Here is a 13,433-nt window from a genome sequence, read left to right as displayed (position 1 = left end):
AGAGCCCAACCAATGGGAATCAACCACCTTCTCCTGCACCTGCCTGGTGCTCTCATGTCAACAGGCTTTGTCTGCAGGACTGGATGTGCAGCATGCAAAACCGCAAGCTTTCATGACTAACACCACAGAGGCTGCAATTTGGCTGTCAGGCAGGTGTCCCAGAAATGGCCCTGCTTTTGGGAAATTGGATCGGCTAAAATAAATCAACATGAACTGCTGCACCCAGCGCAGACCAAAGTGCCTCAAGGATTTGCCACCTCCCTCTGTTCTCTTCCATTTCATGTTCTTGTGCGTAATGTCTTCGGTTAGGGGTTGGTCAAAACTATGGAAGGGTGACAATGAGACGGTCTTGTGACAGGTCGGGATTAAAGACACCAACGTCGCAAGGGCGAAAAAGAATTTGATTTCAGACAGCACGCAGGCAGGGCAAGAGATTTTTATTTGGAATGTTTCTAGGCCACGCTTCAGCCCAATATATCAAAGTGGTACAATAAAACAGAATAAGACATGATCGCAGCAAGAACCAGCAATTAAGAGCAGCAGCTAAAACAAACTGAAACTCAGAAGATTGTGTTAAAGCCTAGGAGAATAAAATAGCATTCATCTGGTGCCAGAAAGGTAACAAAAGTAGGATCCCAGTGAGCATTCCTGAGGAGATCACCATCAAAAAGTTCCTCTCCCTGGTCACCACCCACCTGGCTCAGATGGAATGTGGAGCAGAGTCTCCACAGATGATCTCAATACATTGGCAGGTTGATGTGGGAAGGAACAGCCATTCCTCCAGGTACCCAGTTTCCATCCCCTGTAGGATTTCAAAGGGAAGCCATTAACTTAGGATGCAGTAGCACCTCTGGTTTGACCTGAAACAGGTCAAACCATGGGGTGCTACTTTTGTGACAGCACTCGAAAGCGCCCTCCTCCATGATCTCCCTTGTTCATTGCCTCAAAGCCCAGGAACTAACTTTGGGGCAGGGGTTGTTGCCAGCAATGGGGCTGCAGCATTCCAGGAGGAAATTTGTCAAGATTCACTTTCTCCCTGTGATGTCAACAGCATCTTTTTCCCTATAGAGATGCTGGGACTGATAGTCTGAGTCCCATTCCCAGCAGGAAAAGACACTCCACCAGGGGCATGGGAGTACTCACCACTAGTGCTCTGCCAGAAATTTGTTCCTCATGTTTTTTTGTTTTTATATATATATTATCATGCAATTTGATAGAAAAGAAATTCAAAGGAGAAGAACATTTTGGAGAAATTCTTATGGATTGGGTTCAGTGTTCTTGTGCTTACCTTACCTATGAGGTAGCTGAGAAGAGTGTGTGTGAGTGTACACTCATCTCTCTGGCAGCCGGCAGCCTCTTCAGCTTCTCCCAATTAAAGCTCAGGGAAAGTCATCATGAGGAATCCCTCTTGTAGGGCTGCTTGGAACAGGGAGTGCAGGCAGCCGGGCTGCAGAGCAATGGAGAGATGTGTAATAATAGAAAGAAAGAAAAAACACTCACTGCACTCTTGGCCACTGCCAAATTTTCTCCACCATTTTTGTGATCCCCTGCCCTGGCCTTGTACAGCACTAAATATGGGGCATAGGGAAGGATGCAAAATGGCGACCAGGCTGCCAACACATTTTGTTGGGGCTGGTCCGATGGTAGTGGGTTATTTCAATTTCAATTGATTGTTCACAGTCAATTACAGATTGATATCCTTGTTCTCTCTTCCCCCCCCTCTCCCCACTACTGCACTTGACTAGTCTTTTCCTCCCTCCCAATCCCCTTTCCTTTTGTGTCATGTCTTTTAGATTGTAAGCCTGTGGGCAGGGACTGTCAAGAAATACTTTTCTAAGCCGCCGTGAGAGCCTTTTTTTGGCTGAATGGCGGCATAAAAATGCTTAAATAAATAAATAAATTGCTGCTGTTGGCACTTACACATGCAGCAAAATAAATAAATAAATCCCTTGCGGAAAGAAGAAGGAAACTGTGCTACAAACACTGCTAATAGTGAGTTCCACCTCTGTTTGAGAATTTCTCCGTTGCCTTGTCCCCATACGCAGGCCGCAATAACTGAAATTCATCCCACAAACCAAAACCAAATGGTTCTTTGGAAAAATTCACTAAGTGAACTATAGAACCTCTGTCATTTATGTCATGATGGACGTGAATGTTTTATCCGGAGAACATCTTGCACCATATTACAGCATGCTTCTGAGGACTCTTGTACAGGCCTTGTGGGATCAGCCCTGCTGGATCAGGCCAAGGGTCCATCTAGTCCAGCTTTCTGTTCCCACTGTGGCCAACCAGCTGCCCACATGAAACCCATAAGCAGGACATGAGTGCAACGGCACCCTCCTGTCCATGTTCCCCAGCAATACTGGAGGTAGCATATAGCCATCAGGACTAGTAGCCATTGATAGCCTTTTACTCCAGGAATTTGTCTAACAGCCTTTTAAAGCCATCCAAATTGGTGGCAAACTCCATTTTATTCCTGTAGTCATGCTGGAGCTATGATTTGAGTGGGTTTAACATGCAAAATTTCATCTTTTTTATCAGGGTCAGGAGACAGTGCTGCTGCTGCTGTTCTAAACTAATAAGGCGGCATGTAGTAGTAATAAAGCATGGGATGACTGAGAAGAGAAATGTTAGTTGTGTGCTTCACAGTTGAAATTATATGCATGGTTATCTAAAGGGGAGTCCCCATTACATCTAGGGTCTAACATTATCTAGCTGCATCACTGACCACAACAATGGAATTGAAGAACATTTTCTCACATCCAGAACACCAGTTTTCTGTCAGTCAAGAACACCTGATCAAGGCCTGGTAGAAACAATTAAAAACAGGAATCCTGGAGAGGGAAATGGAATCCCTATAGACTACCGCAGAATTGATATTCAGCACTATACTGACTGCAGAAGGCATATCCTGAATCCAACCCATATTACATATTATATATACACTTCTGAGCTTTTTGACAGAAGGGTGTTAATTTGCTGTTAATTTGTATCCACTTTCAGTTTCGTTGCAGAATTGAGATCTGAGCACTACACAAGGAGCATTTCCTTTCCTGCATTTCCACTATATAGTCTCTAGATGGCAATGCAGTATAGTGAAATACACAAGAGGAAATGGCACTTTCTTTGCTTCACAATTAAATGCTGCATTTTCCCTGTTCTAAAAAAACACAACCCACCCAAAGTGCTGGTTAGAGACATAAGCAAAACTGGAAGGTCACACTCTCACCTGAAGAGCTTGTAAACAACCACGAGTAGGGAATGAAGAGCACACTTTAAAGGTCTCTTGTAGAAAAGCCCTACAACTATAACTATGCTCTCTGCCTGACATTTGAGTCTTCTGGTGCTGTGCCAATAGCCCAGGTGCTCACAGATAAGAGATATCAACTCCTTCCAGTTCATCCACCCAAGTCTTGGTAAGGCAAGTCAGTTTGGCTCCTTAACCCATAATTAAATCATGGATGATCATTGCTTTTTTCATGGAAAGATTTTATTATAAATTTGTAATCCTGCCAATTATCACTTTGCAGAAAACGTTTGAGCTAATTGAGATCAGAATGCTGGAGTAGCAGGTAGAAGAACCTTCCTGCTTCTGGTTACTTGTTTCTCTGATTGAGGTATCTGTTGGGACCAGCTGCTGAAGAGACGAGATGCTGGGAGCAGGCAAGCTACACATTATTGTAACTGGGCAATGAGACAATCAGGATTTTCTTCAGGGTAACTAGAGAGGTTTCCAAAACCCCTGACTGTCAACCCCCTGGAATTTCTGTCATTTTCCTCCTCAAAGTTGGCTTTGGGGTCTAATGCACATGCTACATTCTGACAATGGCCTCATGAAAATCTTCACCAGATGAGATTTCCTTCTGTTATGTGACAAAACCATTATTATGGGAGCTCCCCCAGGGGGGTTAAACTGCTACTTATTTACCACATTAGATGGAGAGATGTCTTCTCAGTAAAACAATCTTGTGCTGACTTCTAAGATGCTTAAAAGCCACTTGTGAATCGGCTCCATTGTGTGGGCAAATGAAGTTCACATCACATTTTCAATTTTCTCATTGCAACTGTAACATTTTAAGCCCTTTGCTATAAAGAGGCTTCAAGAGGTTTAATCAGAGCATTTTTTTATTTTTCCTCAGAGCCAACCTCCTTTGAGTCTGACCTATTAGCTTAGATTTAAGAATTGTTGTTAATGATAAGCTTAATATGGTTCAATCTAAACTAGTAATACTAAAAACAATTGCAGTCATAGTGATCTCTCTCTCTCTCTCTCTCTCTCTCTCTCTCTCTCTCTCTCTCTCTCTCTCTCTGCTGAGGCGACATAGTTAGATTTAAAGTGACTGGTTTGAATGGGACTAGCTCCCGACTCCTACGGCTGTGTAGCTCAAAAAACACCTTGCGCTGAATAAAAGCCAGTCTGCTGTCACAGCTATGTGACTGTTCTCACAAAGAGCAGATGAGATGGTGAAACTGTTCTGGGTCTTTAACTCACACCTTTACTGAGGCCAGATTCTTTGCTGGATTAAGAACAACTCCTTTACGTGTGTTTTTTCTGGTTCATTTTCCCTCTGCCTTTCCATATGTTTCATTCCACAACCACTAGATATTGCTGTAGCATAGCAGAATTGCACAAATACATGACTGTCTCATTCTGCCATTTCTAAATAATACCTCACCTTCCTTGATCTAAATACAGAGAGGGCAAAAATGTTGCAAAGAGTGGAAGAGGTCCTGGAGGAGAAGGATGTTGTGTAAAGGACCTGTGAGTGTGTGAGTGAGCAATCATGAGTGCACAATAAAAACTTTATGTAGAAAGGTTCTAGGAGCCACACACGTCAGAGTGGGTAGCACACACACAGGTTACATATTCATGCATGCACACAGAAACGCAGATAAGGTGGCACAACTAATATTTTTGTGATTGGCCTCTCATCCCCATACAGCAGTCAATTTTTGGTGATACCCAGGGTACCTTTTCAAAACGCTAGGTGTGTCCAGGGCCCCAGAAGTTTGGAGCCCCCTGTTGTAGATGATCCTCCTCTCCATTTTATCCTCACAACAACCCTGTGAGGTAGGTTAGGCTGAGAGTCCCTCATACTGATGAAATCCAAGTTCTTTGGGCTTAAAATGCTTTGTGTATCATGTTGCCCAGATAATGCCAGGACAGCAAAGGCAGGAGCAGAGCCTCCCAATTCCTATATTTCATAAAGGGGCAATTCTGTTACAAAGGTTTTCTTCATTTCTAGGGCATTGTAGCTGTTGATGACACTCTTTCAACCTTACAAATAATCGCCATTACTACTTTCTATAACAGCAACCTTTGGATTAATAGCTTTGTTTGCGCACTTGGTGCTAAGAATGCCGCACAATTTCTCGGCTTGTTGTCATTGCTCGGTAGATAAAGGGCCAATAAAACGCAAGATGGTAGGATGTTTATGTAAAGCACCAATATTTGCCTGAGAGGCTTCCATAACCTTCTCCCAACTTGGTGCCCTCCAGATGTTGCTAGATGCAAGTCCCAACATTCTTGGCCATTGACCATGCTGGCCAGGGCTGATGGGAACTGAAGTCCAAAGCGATTTATTTATTTATTTATTACATTTCTATACTGCCCAATACGCAAAGCTCTCATGGTAGTTCAAACACACACAAAAAGCCTAAAATACAACATAATGAAACCTAATGCAAAATATCCAGAGGGCACCAGGTTGGGAAGGCTGGAATATCATGTGCAGGTATCATCACACACACCCTTCCTGCCCACAGAGAAACGCTCCAATCATGTTTTGTCACTTAAACCCAAATAAACCACACTGTTGTTGTTGTTTTATCCTGTGAGAAGGCCTGTTTGCAGAAAGCTCCCCCCCCCCCACAATGTCAGCCTTCAGATGTTCATAGATATTCAAATCAAGCCTGCCACAATAGGAAACAACAGAAAGGCATATCTATTTTTTTTTAAAGGGCTTTGGGGATGACTCAAAGATTATGTTTTCTTTTCTCCCAAACTGTTGTTGAAAGTTGCATTCAAATTCTTGTGTCCTTACCAATCAGTCCTGCACAACTGGTGACCCCCCCCCCCTTGTACATGCCTTTCCCATAAACAAAGGAGCATGGAGAAATGGTACATTTGGTTAGGAAATACTAGGCAGTTAGCTCATGTCCAGGACAAAAAAGAGTTACACTGTGAATCCCATGCCAGTTCACAGTGTCCTTTAACTGACTCAGTTTTGAGACTGAAACTGCCTTGGTCACTCTGACGGATGACCTTCATTGGGAAAGACCAACAAGTCCCTGTTGATTTTCCTGGACTGCTTAGAACAAGGCTAAGCAATGGGGGTGGGAGGGAGTGAGACAGATGCAAGAGAAGGGAGGAAGCCAGCGGCAATGGTGAGTGGCGGTGGCACATTGGCTCTCCCACCTCAGGTAGTGGGAGAGCTTGTGCCAATGCTGCTGAAACCCTGGAGAGCCATTGCTGCCAGTCAGTGCCAACAATACTGGGCTAGATGGACCAATGGTCTGACTCAGAATGAGGCAGCTCTGTTCTGTTCCTCTTCGTGTGGCCCATGTCAAGCAGTAGGTAACTGACTCTGCTATTGCTTATTTAACCCATCACGGGTTGTTGTGTCTTCTGTCAGGAGTTATTTTAACCCACGATGGCTTATTTGGCCAAAATAGCTCATTCTGTTAACCCACAGTGTGCAGAGTGGGTTATTTAACCCATCATACGTTATCAAGTTGTGTGGCAGTCACAGTGGGCACGTCTACACCATACAGTGTAGAGGGGGGGGGGAGGTGGAATGATCCCGGACTTACAAGCTTCCGGGATTGTTGCAGGGTGTCTAGACGTGGCGTGCGACATCCTGGGAGGAAGAGGATGTCGCCCCTGCCATTTTGCTTTTTTTTTTTTTAATTGGAAAAGAATGCAGGAGCGCTCCACCGAAAAAGTAAGTTTTTTTTTTAAAAAAAATCCCACTCCTCCCCCACCCCCGTCCTGGCTCCTCGTGGTTACTCGTGAGGAGCCGGAATGAAAACAGGATGCCCGGCCACATGTCCCACGGTCTTGGGATCATCCCGGGACTGTGGGGAAAGTCGGGATAGAAGGGTAGGGCAATATCCCGGGGACCTGGGCTCCCCTGTGCGTCATGTGGACGCATAGGGATGATCCCCGGGATATCGCCCTGTCTAGCCATGCCCAGTGTTATTTTGCTCACCTACCGAGTCGCTTGGCAAGAGCGGTCAAAAACTGCTGTCGCCGCTCACCTCCAGCCGGGAGATTTCTTTTTCCATGACCCTAACCCTCCCCCGCCCCCAGGAGTGCGTTCTGCAACTTCCCCAAACACTGTCTCCGTCAAGTGGTGGCAGCTGCGCAGGGTTGTCATTTTGTCTCGTGTGCATCCCTGCCAGGGGTGCCAGTATGAAGTTTTGACCCGCTGGTGCAAACCTCTGTGGAATTATAGCTGCCACCCCCTTTTTCGTGAAAAGGTGCTTTCGTTTACATGGCTTTGTCAGCGCGCAGGGTTTTCAATGGGCCTCATGTGCGTCCCTGCTAGGCGAGGAAATGCATGACATTTTGTCCCAATCCTACAAAATTCCAAAGGTTTATTTGTGTCACCCCTTTTTGGTGCACCTGGGGTTTCACTTCTTTGTGCGTAATCACACAGGGTTTTAGTGGTACATTGGGTGCCTCCTGACTGGGGCAGGCTGTGTATGAATGTTTGTCCCGATCCCGCAAACTTCCAGTGCTTTAGACCCACCACCCCTTTGTCGGGGTGATGCTGGAAGCGCTGAATTAAGCCCCTGTACTTTACTCCACACCTCTCCCCTCTCACTGGGATATTGTAGAAGGTTAAAACAGGCTGCTGCAATGTTGGGGCAGAGGATACAGCGGTACAGGGCAGGGAGGTGACTCAGGCACAGAAGCTTAATAACGCACAGTAGTTTATTTATCTGATCGTGTAGGGGGATAACAATAGTTTATTTTCAAAGGAAGCTACTGTGAGTAGCTTATTACCCCATCATGGCTTAACGTGATGTCTGAATGTGGTATTTTGCACTGTCTCTGATTAGTGGACTTTGATGTTCAAGGAAAAAGTAGATTCCACAAGCTCAAAGTCTGCCCACCCCTGCTGTAGCATATTTAAACATAATGAGCAGGCTTCAGTTAAGGTATGAAGGAGATTTCTTATCTTTGGTTACTTACAAGATTAGAGCTGTTGTTGTGTAATGAGAGCGGCGAAAGGTCTTGGCTTTTGTGTAGGCCTTGACTGAGTCTCAAGAGATCGATGGGCCCACCTGGCACACCATTGCACTTTCCCCCATGTGTGTGTGTGTGTGTGTGATGTGGGCCTCTCTCCTCAGCTCCTGTGCCCCCACCGCCTGCTCTCCCAGCCATACATCAAGGGAAGAGCTAATATAATTTCAAACCACAGGCTTTCACCTTAGCCACCGTACCTGCAGGTGAATTGCAGCATGGACTGCTACAAAACAGCTTGTTGCTTGCCAAAGGCCAAATGGAACACTTGAGCCCAGGCTTTGTCAGTGCTTCTGAAAAGACCCCCATTCAAGTGTGCCTATGGCTACTAAAGTGGCACAACACTGCTCTTTGAGACACTCTTTGGCAGGACAGAGGGAGAGAGGAAGTTGGATGATCAATCATGTTGAACCCTAAAAGCTTTATAGGGCAAGAGCGCTACTGAACTGTACAGAGAATGCTACAGGGATCCCATGTGTACATAGGGCAACCTTCTCCAGATGTTTTAGACTAGGGGCTGTCTATGTGGCCTATTTACTAGGGTGACCAACTGTCAGGATTTCCCTGGATTTGTCCTGGTTTTTGTTCTTTCCATGGTGTCAGGGGGGATTTTCTATAATTTTCAATAATGTTCTGGAATGACACACCTTCCCCTTTAAGGCTACCATTAGCATGGCAGGAGGGAATGACATGCTTTCTTGAGGCACGTCATTCCCCCACCCCGAGCTCCAATTGAGGTCTTAAAGGGGAAAGTGGGTCATTCGTGGACATTATAGAAAAGGCCCCAATTGGAGTGGATGGTGGTGGTGCAGAATGAAATCCTTTCCCTTCCTCCACTCCAATCGGGTTCTTTAAGGTGGCGGGGGAATAATGTACTTTCTGCAGGACTCAGAAAGCTGCTTCCCCACACACACACTAGGTGTCCTCTTTTTCGGTTTCCCAAATATGATCACCCTATATTTACCCCATTGTAGTTGTGCAGTAGCGCTGCATTGTTTATATGATGCAGCTGCCAACTCACAGCCATGTCAGGTTCCCCCACCCCCGAAACAGCGTTTTTTTGTAATGCTGTTTTATTGCGACATTTTCAATTGCCCCGATGTCACCATGTTGTTTCCTCTGTCTGTCCCTGGTGGCTTCGCTTTGGATTAGGAAAGTGGGTGTAGCTAGGGGCAGTTCCAGTGCAGAGTAGGCGCAGGAATGCAGGGCAGGGGGTGGGTTGGACAAGCCGAGTAACGGCCGTTATCGCTGTATTACAGTCTGGGGAATAAAAAGTAAGGGCAGTTCCCAGAAAACAAAACAAACAACAAGAGGTTTTCGTGGTTTTCGATCTTCTGCCCATTCCCGCTGTCTGACTACAGCGCTGTGATTTTTCCTCTCCATATAATCTACGCTTAATCCTGCCATTTAAACGTAGCGATGCCGCTTTGCAGCAGCGATGCCGTGGAGTTTAAATGTTTGAATTAGTTTTATGTACTTTATGGTGTTTTTATTTGTGTTATACCCCGCCTCGATCCAGAGGGAGAGGCAGGTAACAAATAAAATTATTATTATTATTATTATTATTATTATTATTATTATTATTATTATTATTATTAGGAATCAGGATGCAAAGCATTGTTGTATAGACACAACCCAGGGGTGGGGAAACTCTTTCAGCCCAAGGGTTGAATTCAGAGAAGCTCTCAGGGCCAAAAACAAAAGGGGCAGGATCAAAACACCCAAAACACCGGCATATTTTCCTTCAGAACCCTTACTGCTAGTAACTACTGATGGGTTGGAGCTAGGGAGGGAAAGTAACTAATTTTAAGAAAAAAGCCTAAGGCAAAAGTAGAGAGGAGGAGGAGGAGGAGGAGAAGGAGAAGGAGAAGGAGAAGGAGAAGGAGAAGAGAGAAGGCAGGAAAGAAGGCCAGAAAGAGTAGTAGCTGCTAGAAATGGAGAACTGGTTGAGAGAAAGCTGGCTTTGCGACAGTAAGATATTGTTTTGATAAGGAAACTGGATAAAATAGGGACATCATCCGATTAGGTTAATTGGATGCAGTTTCCCCTGGTTATTTTATTACTCTGTTATCGTGAGTTATTTTATTACTTTATGATTCTCTGTGTGTTGTGTGTATATCTATTTTAAAACCTTTCCCTAGTAACATTTTTCTTCAGTAAAATGGCAAACTTTGTTGTTTAAAACTTTGCGGTCCCTTTTCTTTTTTGGGTTACCCTCTCCATGTCTAACAGCCAAACCCCGTGCTACCTAAAGTAGATACCTGGGACCCAGAGGCCATGGCTAGACCAGGCCTATATCCCGGGATTGTTCCGGGATCATCCCTGTGCATCCAAATGACACACAAGGGATCCTGGGAGCAGGCAGGGACGACCCCTCCATTTGCCTGGGATAATCCTTAGGTCTAGCTAAGGCCAGAGAGTTATAGGACTGGTTTGGTGGAGGCAGCTGGGGAAGAAAAAGAGAGATTTCCACCTGAGGGCAGCAGGAGAGGTCATAGGAAGGGCAGGGCAAAAAGGAGCCAGGATCATCTCTTTTGCTCATTTCCCCTTCCACTCACAGAACAGGACGTTGCAGGTCCGTGAGAAGAACATATTGCTGTAATCCCGTCTTATTGTGTCATTAAGCCATGTGTCACCATGGGCAGATGTGTCACAGCTGCTGCACCGGCCTTTGCTGGTAAAAAGTACTCCCGGGGGGATCTACACTACTGCTTTTAAAGTGCTTTAAAGCACTTTGAAAACGTTTTGAAAACTGTATATGCAGTGTGTCCTGGGCCCCAACAGTTGTCAAAACTGTTATAAAGCGCTTCAAAGCGCTTTAAAGCAGTAGTGTAGATCCCCCCTAGCAACGGTCACTATCTAAACATCCAAGAGTCACCCAAGACTCGAGATTTCAATTTTAGTATTTATGACACCTGGTCTCTGCGGTGCTGCCTCCACGGGTCCTTCCACACGTCGTACTCAGGGTGCTTCCATCCGCCCCCAGTGCACCCCGAAAACGATTGTGTAACTTGCCTGTAAAAGAGACGAGGAAGAGCCGTCCATGCCGCCGCCGCCGCCACCCACCTCCCTCCTCGCCGGCCGGCTCGGAGAGCTCGGCAGAAGAAGGCGGGGTGGAGAGCTTCTTCCCGCCTTCTTCCGCCGAGCTCTCCGACCCGGGTTGCTCTTACCCCGGCAGCAGGAGGCCGGCGGGGAGGCGGCAAGGACGCGGCCGGATTCCCCAGCCGCCTCCTCCTCCGTCTCTTCTGGGCTGCAGTCTACACCATCGTTTTAGGGGCGTACTGGGGGTGCGCGCATGCGCCTTCAGTACGACGTGTAGACAGGCCCCCTATCTCCTAGCAGTGCTGTTCTAGGTAACTCAACAGTTATAGCAATAAGCTTGCATGTATATCAATGATGGGTATAGCTGAGGACCTTGTGGGGTTTATGGGCTTACTCCCCCGCTGATTCCTTCCCACTCTGCCAATTCCCTTCTGCAAGCAGTGGGTCCCATTGATTCCGTTGCGTAGGCGGGACCCACTGCTTATGCAAGGGAGATTTAGCGCTTCCTAAGGGAACCTCCCCAAACAAGCGAAATGCTTGTTTCTGGAGCACCCTTGTGTGAGCTTTGCCAACCTCCCTCATTTCAGGAATGAGTGATTCCACCTGTTTCAGGCTGACCTGGAACTGCTAAATTGCCATTGCACAAGTGGCAGAAGCTGCTTGTGCAACACAATCAGTGAGGCTCAAGAGAATCAGTGGGGGCGTAAGTGCCCCATTGGATCCCGCCCCATGTCTCCAGTGAGGGTCTGAAGCCAGCAGTGGACATGGCCAAAGGCCCAAGTGGGTGGCTCAGCCCTTTTCTCTTTCTCCCTTCCCACCCAGTGGCCTGCCAGGCAAAGGACAAATTGCTCTTGCCCGAGGTCTGAACTAGTTACGTGCAGAGGGATTGCTTTTGCAGTTAGGCTGAGGGCTGTTGGTTCCCCACCCCTGGTATAACAGTGACAAAAATCACTTGAACCTCTACCTGCCAATATTCAACAAATCTTATGTGCATCATGTGTATTTACGCCCTGGTCGGAAATCTCTGCTCTTCAGCCCTGTCCAGCCTTGCCTTGGACTGGGTTCTCGCTCCATCTTCTTTGCGTACTTTGGCTCTGGCAGGAAGAAGCTGCATGCAGGCTGGCCAACAAATGGTGTTTATTGATTTGTTATGTTTATATCCTGCCTTTCCTCCAAGGAGGCTTAACATGATCCTCCTCTTTTCCATTTGTCCTCACAACAACCTCGTGAGGGAGGTTAGGCTGAGAATCAGTGACTGGCCCAAAGTCACCCAGTGAGCTTCATGTTGGAGTGGGGATTAGAACCTGGATCTCCTGAGTCCCGGTCAACACTCTAACCAATGCACCACACTGGCTTTCTGGAAGGAGCTCCTTGTCCTGTGCCTGTGTTTGTATTCCTGAAGCAGCCTGCTTTGTTTCTGCTTCCCTTCTGTCATCCCGTCTCTATGGTTTCCCAACCCTGTTATTTGCCAACGCCGTGAGTCCTGCTCTGTCCTGTTTCCCTGTTCCTTTGCCGGTCTGATCTGATCTTCCAGTCATAACCCTGCCCTAACACAACTCCTTTCTCTTGATCCAATTACACTGCCCACACCACAGCTTGCTCCAAGACAACCTGCTAATAATGTAACTTGCGATGGATAAATCTCACCTGCGATCAGATCTGTGCCTGGGTAGTTACTATATTGGGGGGCACCAGAGATTCCTGGGTCAGATCTATCCACTAAGAAGCACCACAGATGTGCCTGGCTGCCCAGTTCCAACATTGAGTGACTGAGATGGTAGAGTCCTGGGATGCCATGCCACCTTAGATTTCATTTGGGAGTTTCCCTGTTGAAAATGGCATCCTTGATGATAACTACTGATGGGCAAAATTACCCTAAGTAAATTTGTTATTTACTCAGAAAGTAACGAATTCATCGATGTGAGCTCAGATGAGATTTCTCCTTTAATACGAAATCTTTCTCTCTGTGCTCATGGGGTTTGGCACATGCGCAATATCAAAGTGCATCTTGGGAACTGTAGTTTGGAATCACATCGTGCGGCATAACATGTCACCACATTATGTGACCCCTTTCTGATTGTTTGTTCTCACGTGGCCTGCCTGTGTGATGATACGGTAGGATGTTTAGTCACTGTCGGCA

This window comes from Elgaria multicarinata, chromosome 3, assembly GCF_023053635.1.
Source record: "Elgaria multicarinata webbii isolate HBS135686 ecotype San Diego chromosome 3, rElgMul1.1.pri, whole genome shotgun sequence".
In the NCBI taxonomy this organism is placed as follows: domain Eukaryota; kingdom Metazoa; phylum Chordata; class Lepidosauria; order Squamata; family Anguidae; genus Elgaria; species Elgaria multicarinata.
Note: the sequence above shows the minus strand (reverse complement) of the source record.